The sequence below is a fragment of the Prunus dulcis genome, chromosome 6, assembly GCF_902201215.1.
Source record: "Prunus dulcis chromosome 6, ALMONDv2, whole genome shotgun sequence".
Classification (NCBI taxonomy): Eukaryota; Viridiplantae; Streptophyta; class Magnoliopsida; order Rosales; family Rosaceae; genus Prunus; species Prunus dulcis.
In genome coordinates this window covers 2570589-2578159 of record NC_047655.1, presented here as the reverse complement: position 1 = coordinate 2578159, position 7571 = coordinate 2570589, and the positions used below count along the sequence as shown (strand labels likewise).

General features: G+C 35.4%; 1 long non-coding RNA gene across 14 annotated transcripts; it reads left to right on the top strand.

Annotated features, from left to right (window-relative positions):
* Positions 1-433: 433 nt before the first annotated feature.
* On the top strand, positions 434-7565 carry LOC117630652. 14 transcript variants are annotated; one of them, XR_004586227.1, is made up of 9 exons: positions 434-753; positions 1110-1204; positions 1452-1604; positions 2765-2928; positions 3074-4701; positions 4846-4875; positions 5020-5426; positions 5537-6878; positions 7430-7565. It is a non-coding gene; the product is annotated as an uncharacterized LOC117630652 (long non-coding RNA). The 14 variants fall into 14 exon arrangements; XR_004586226.1 differs by having other exon boundaries at positions 3074-3137; positions 4549-5426; XR_004586217.1 differs by having other exon boundaries at positions 3074-3137; positions 3388-5426.
* Positions 7566-7571: the final 6 nt, after the last annotated feature.

The following is a 7571-nucleotide window of genomic DNA, read 5'->3' as shown; positions in this document are numbered from 1 at the left end:
GTGAGCTAAGAGAACAGAACAAATTTCTCAACTTGTGAAAAATCAGCAATAAGGGTACAATAATTTTATATTTATAGGTGATAGTTGTACAAAAATTGGGAAAGGGGTGGTATTTTTAGTTAAAATTATGAAATGAGTGTCATTTTAAGCTATTTCCCATTTTTATTTAAAATTATAAAAAAAAGTGGCATTTTAAGCTATTTCCCTAGAATTTATGTAATAGATATAGTTTCAAGTAATCATGTTTGTCTTCATCAGTGTTCTTTAATTGACAACTCTATACTTTCAATTTTGGTCAATGTGATTTGTGTCGATTTAAACTTGGTCCCTGTATTTCCAGTTTTCTCAATTTGATTACTTTTTTTTTTTTGGTGGTATTTAGCAGTTAACAAAGGGTAAAAAAAAAAAGAGGCAAAAGACAGTTTACCAAAAACAGAGTTTAGCACAGTAGCCCTTTTTCGAAGGTCCCTCATTCCCATTCTCACTTTAGCTTCTGAACTCTTGAGAGAGAGAGAGAGAGAGAGAGAGAGAGAGACTTCGTCGGTTGGATCTCAATCTCAATCACTCAGTGACAGCAGTTTCTCCCTCTCTCTCTCTCTCTCTCTCTCTCTCACACACACACAAACCCAAGAATGAAGATGATGCAAATTGGCTTTCTTTTTTGTTGCGTCAGCTACACAATTCTTGTCAACGGGAATTCCATTTATATTAAATGCGTGGATCGTCAGGCACCTTTCAGTTTAGGACTTTACGGTAACAGTATATACTACTTTCTCCGTCCTTGACTGCATTTTCCAAGTTCCTGGTTGATTTTCTCTTAAATATTTGTCTATTTTACATGTTTCCATATATTTTCTTTTTTCTGCTTTGGATTCAACCATAGCCCACATGATAAATTTGTAAGCTTTAGTTTGTTACTTGTTCTACCATTAAATTGGGCAATTGTCCAATCTTATACTGGACCAAACTCTAGCAATCCAGTCCAATACAGCCGCTCAAAGAGCTAGGCTTGAAGCTTGAATATCTGTTGTGGCATTTCCATATGATTTGAAAATTAAATTACTTCACTGTGAAGTCATTTGTGTATTTCTTTTGTCTTCTGGTGGCAGCTCTATGGAGTACAATTTCTTCTTTTTGTCACCTGTGTACTGTTTCTCAGTCGTGAGGGAGTTCGGTGAGCAATCCTGCGGGCAGACATGAAAAGGTGCTTCTTCATTTTAATAGCAATGTGTTTATTTGTACCGGCTAAGGACCTGTAATTCTCATGTATTATGCTACAGTGATGGTACTTCAACTGAAGAAAATGTTATTTGTGACTCATCAATATTGTTTGAGTACTTTTATAACAAGAGTTGTTTATGGTTGGAAATCATAGATCATTTGGCTTTGGTTAAATGAATTAATTGTTTCACATTAATGCATCAGTGACATGAGTCATTTTTACGTGGCAGGCTCTGCATGCATTTTTTGAACTACTGGCAGAGCCCTTGTATATACTTTCTCAGAACTTGCTTCTGCTTAAACTAAGGCTAGTAGTTGAGACAGTTGCTACTCTTTCCCACTGCATAACAATGTTCATTCTCATTGTCAAGCAAACTGGCATGGTAATAAGAGCTTGTATCAAATTATTCTGGCAATCTTGATTTTTATTAATTTTTTAACATTGTTCTCTATATTCAAAATGAAACCTGCTAGGAAGTGTGTAATGATCTGTTTGATTCCCTTTTGTAATATGAACATCATAAGGGTGGTGTCCACTTGTTCCTTAACCAGTAATTTTATGCTTTAGTGGAACCATTTTATTTGTTACTGGACAAGGGAACAAATCTTGTAAAACATACTTTTTAACCTATTATCCATTTGAGAGGACCATGAAGAAATAATTTTTTTGCTCTGCCATTGTAAAAGATTCACATGCTGAATTTAAGCACTTCTCCTACCCTGATATATGAGGCTAGAAACCAGTGAACCTGAATAGTCAATATGAGTAGGTGAAGGCCTCTGTTATTGAGGATTTAAATTCTCTGAAGAGGAAGGATAGTTAAAAAAAGGTACAAGTACTGTAGGAAATTGGAGTGTTTAGAACTGATGCACCGACCGAACTTACTTAAAGGGTGGTTATCAATCATTGACCTTGATAATTTATGGTATTAGATGCAACTTCTAATTATGAATGATCAATTGATTGGTTGCAGGATAAGGCGATTGTATTTTCACTGTCACAAACTGCATTATTTTCTGTAGATGATGAATTTTCATTTTCTCTTATAAAAAAGTTATGGAATAATGCACGAGTATAATCCAATGTTAACTGAAAAGACATACGTTAAGATTGGATTCTTCACGCGGAGAGAAGTAGGGAATTCATAACATCTTTAGCTGATGTCTCTTGTGGCCATCACACTATTTGATTTCTTCGACAGCAGAAATGACTTTTTCTTTTTCTGGCAAGCGTTTTTGTAGAGTGCCTTGTTGGTCCTGATCTTATCAGGGAGGCAATAATCCAGTGTCATATGTTTGCTGTGAATGGTTTTCGTGGGAGCTAGTCAATCCAAATTATCAAATGTGTGGATTTGTGTAGTTGAGTGGAATATTATCACAACTTGTATTTCTTCACTCGTCAGATTTATTTGTCATATTCATATGTATCCACAATTGAAATTGGCTGGCTTAGCACAAAGGAAATGATAAGAAACCCTGTTTTTCAATTAAATCTTATGTCTAGAGCAAATTTGCTTTAGTTGATAGCTTAGTACTTTCACAGAGTAAAGAATAAGAAGCATTATGACGGGGAGCTGTCTGACATGTGTAAGTTGTTTACACTTCGATCCTTCATGAAGTTGATCCTTCAAGAAGGACAAAGTCTTGTCCTTTTATGGTGGGGGACATATTATAACCAAGCTGTATGTGGACTTGTGGACAAATTAGGTAATTATTTGGTCCAGATCTTTTGAGTCATTCAATTAATCACTTTGTCATCACAATAGAGCTGATTTTGTTCGGAGACTAATTCAGAATAGAAAACATGCCAGTGATTTTGAATTTTCTTTTTATGATATTTATCACTTCTTAGGGAGCCTAGTGGTGAGGCTGGTGTTTCTTCCTTTTGAAGAAAGTTCCTATGCTACATTTGCCAGGTCTGCATCGGGTTTGCTTTCCTCCTTTGTTTACTTGATGGTTCTTTTGATGTTATGTTGAGTTTGGGTTAATTTCTTCCTGCTTTTGTTTCTTGCCATGTGAGTTACAAATGATTCTTTACATAAGCTATATGCACACTTCAAATTTGGTTTGTATCCATGGAGGAATTTCCATGGTTCCATTAATATTGCATCATGCAGTGCTAAATCTAACAAACTTTAATTTTCCAATAATACCTTTCGTTGACAGGAAAGGACCCAAATAAAGACAGGAGGATAGGAAGCAGCCTTACAGAGGCCCTTAAACTGGTTTTGTTTGTAGGTGCATGCGTGTGTGCATTTCAATTTCCTTTTCTCCTTTGTTTATAAAGATCAAAATTATAGACATATATTTTGATATATGTGCATAGTCTTGATCTAATAAGTAGCCAAGTTGATTATTGTAATAGCATCTCAGTCGTTTAGACCACATATGAATCTATGATGAACAGAATCCAAGGGACACAAACAACCTAGAAAATATCTTTTAGAAAAGAAAATTTTACCAAGTTAATCGTAGCATGCAGATATGCAGACACTGCATGTTATGTTGTAACAGAGAGATCAGGTAGTGAAAATACTTGTATTAGCCTTTGATTCATTGTATAATGAGTAGATTAAAAGATCTGATTTTGATACATTATGAAATAGGACAAGTGATGATCACAAAAGGAGCAAGATAATTATCTATAGTAGGAATTGATATTTGTTCTTTTCTTGAAGTCATCTTCTTTATTTGTTTCCTTGGTCTCAAGATGCCCAGATATCCTGTTGGTATTGTATTTATGGTGTTTGGTCCAAGTTATGCTTATTCTCTCATCAGATTGTTGTACGGACAGAAATGGAGTGATGTGGAAGCATCAACAGCCCTTCGATATTATTGCATTCATATAATTGTTTTGGCTATGAATGGTGTGTAATGCGCTGATTCTTCTTGTCAATATTCGCAGGCATATGAGCCATAGAGGAATATCAAGCAACATGTACTTGAGTTAATGATTTTTCTATTTTATGGGTCTTTATGATTTCTTTATTCTATTACTAATTAAGGCATAATATTAATGATATATGAAATTTTATATGGCTACTTCCCTTCGAATGATGAATTCCCTTATTTTTAAAGTAAAGGAATTCGTATTAAGATGTAGTAAGACGCCAAGGACTAGGATACTAAAGCGGTGGTGATTGTTTGAAAAAATAAATCGTACGCGTGTCCAAATCCATTGACAATCTGCTAAAGTCTTTCATTTGGAACTGGTACCCCTTTTCTATCATCAATTTTTGGTTGTATCTGGTGTTAACTTAAAGATCTTACTGCTGTTCCTTAAAGGTATCAAGCTAGAACTGAGATTGTGCTTTGGTTTTACATCAGGAACATTCTGAATCTTTTCTACATGCCGTTGCAAAAGAGAAGCAACTAGTAAGGTCAAACCTTTCATCGTTTCTGTTCGCAATAAGACATGTAGTACTGAATATCCTGCTGATCAACTCAGCTGGTGCAGTTGGCTTAATTTTGGCAAACTCAGTAAGTATTCTTTTCTTAGTTTAGGCAGTTTTCTTAAGGTTCGTTTGGTAAAGCTTTTGCCTTATATTTTCTGTTACTTTTAAAAATTAAAGTCACTAGTTATTTTTCATTTTTTTCAAAGAAAGCAGCTGCTACATTTTGCAGATGCTTTTGTCAGAAGAGTAAGAACATAAGGTTGCTGCTTTTCCCATGTATAAAGCTCACAGTATAGAAATGTCTTTATTCAACTGTTGGTGCATTTGACCTGAAATTTTTTGAGGCATAGAAATGTCTTTATTCAATTTTTATTTTCTCTTTTTGTTTCACAAAAAATTACAGGACACGGCAATATAGATGACATCATCAGTCTGGAAAGGTATTGATGGGTAAGTAATGTGCATTGTGAGCAAGTGCAATTCAATTTATTGGTTCCAGTCTTTGGTTTCTTGACATGGTAAAGATATGTTCCTTAGAATAGCGTACTCTGGGGTATTCATCAAGTAATATTTCCAGGTATGATGCTAATTATTTATCTCGCATGTTTCATCAATGATTTTAACCTCATAGGCTTGTATGTGCAAAATTTTCACTCCTCATTTTCTTTTTACAGATGCTTGCCTTCTGGATGGAAGTTCCTGCTGTTTTCAGGAATAACAACTGTTATTTCTGAGAGGATATTTCTGGCCGACTTTCTTTGTTCATTTCTCCATTTTGGTCGCTTGCTTCTGCATGTCGTCGTTTGTCATGTATCTTCTTGTGCCCTGTGTCCGCTTTGAAATTGTTATTGTCATGCTACTCTTACTAACTTGCGCATGAGGATATTCATCACCTGTAATATTTCTATTGTCCTCAGCAGATATCGGCGCGAGAGATCCTTCATCAACAGAATTATCCGCTTCCGCAATCCCTCGGACTAAGAAAACAGACTTTTCGCAATCCATCTATGCGTGTAGAGAATATTTCTTTGTGGACTAATCTGATTGACAAATTCTTACAGCAGTTTCTCTCTCTCTCTCTCTCTCTCTCTCTCTCTCTCTCACGCACGCACACACACACACACACACAAACCCAAGAATGAAGATGATGCAAAGTGGCTTTCTTTTTTGTTCCGTCAGCTACACAATTCTTGTCAACGGGAATTCCATTTATATTAAATGTGTGGATCGTCTGGCACCTTTCAGTTTAGGACTTTGCGGTAACAATATATCCTACTTTCTCCATCGTTTACTGCATTTTCGAAGTTCCTGCTTGATTTTCTCTTAAATCTTTGTCTATTTTACATGTTTCCATATATTTTCTTTTTTCTGCTTTGGATTCAACTACAACCCACATGATAAAATTTTAAAATTTAGCTTGTTAGTTGTTCTACCATTAAATTGGGCAATTGTCCTTTTATATACTTTCTCAGAACTTGCTTCTGCTTAAACTAAGGCTAGTAGTTGATACAGTTGCTACTCTTTCCCACTGCATAACAATGTTCATTCTCATCGTCAAGCAAACTGACATGGTAATAAGAGCTTTTATCAAATTATCCTGGCAATCCTGATTTATTGTTCTCTATATTCAAAATGAAACCTGCGAGGAAATGTGTAATGATCTGTTTGATTCCCTTTTGTCATATGAACATCATATGGGTAGTGTCCACTGGTTGGGTTCTTTAACCAGTAATTTTATGCTTTAATGGAACCATTTTATTGGTTACTGGACAACGGAACAAATCTCGTAAAATATACTTTTTAACCTATTATCCATCTGAGAGGACCGTGAAGAAATAAATTTGTACTCTCAACTCTGCCATTGTAGAAGATTCACATGCTGAGTTTAAGCACTTCTCCATACCCTGATATATGAGGCTAGAAACCAGTGAACCTGAATAGTCAATATGAGTAGGTAAAGGCCTCTGTTGTTAAGGATTTAAATTCTCTGAAGAGGAAGGATAGTTAAAAAAGGTACAAGTACTGTAGGAAATTGGAGTGTTTAGAACTGATGCACCAACCGAACTTACTTAAAGGTTGACCTTGATTATTTATGGTATTAGATGCAACTTCTAATTATGAATGATCAATTGATCGGTTGCAGGATAAAGCGATTGTATTTTCATTGTCACAAACTGCATATGGAGTGTGCTTGTTCTTAGGTTATTGGGTCTATTTTCTTCTTTTTGGTACATGTAGAAGTTCTGCTCTTTTCCCCTTCAGGTATTTTTCTTTTTCCTTTCTTCTAATTCTACATTATTTTCTGTAGATGATGAATTTTCATTTTCTGTTATAAAAAAGTAATGGGATAATGCATGAGTATAATCCAATGTTAACTGAAAAGACATACGTTAAGAATGGATTCTTCACATGGGGAGAAGTAGGGGATTCATAAGATCTTTGGCCGATGTCTCTCATGGCCAAATATGTGGGCATCACGCTATTTGATTTCTTCGACAGCAGAAATGACTTCTTCTTTTTTTTTTTTTTTTTGGGCAAGCGTTTTTGTAGAGTGCCCTGTTGGTCCTGGTCTTATCTGGGAGGCAATAATCTAGTGTAATATGTTCACTGTGACTGGTTTTCATGGGAGCTAGTCAATCTAAATTATCAAATGTGTGGATTTGTGTAGTTGAGTGGAATATTGTCACAACTTGTTCAGATTTATGTCATATTCACATGCATCCACAATTAAAATTGGCTGGCTTAGCAGAAAGGATACGATAAGCAACTCAGTTTTTCAATTAAATCTTATGTCTATAACAAATCTGCTTTAGTTGATAGCTTAGTACTTTCACGGAGTAAAGAATAAGAAGCATTATGATGGGCAGCTGTCTGACATGTGAAGTTGTTGACACTTCAATCGTTCATGAAGTTGATCCTTCAAGGAGGACAAAGTCTTCTCCTTTTATGGTGGGC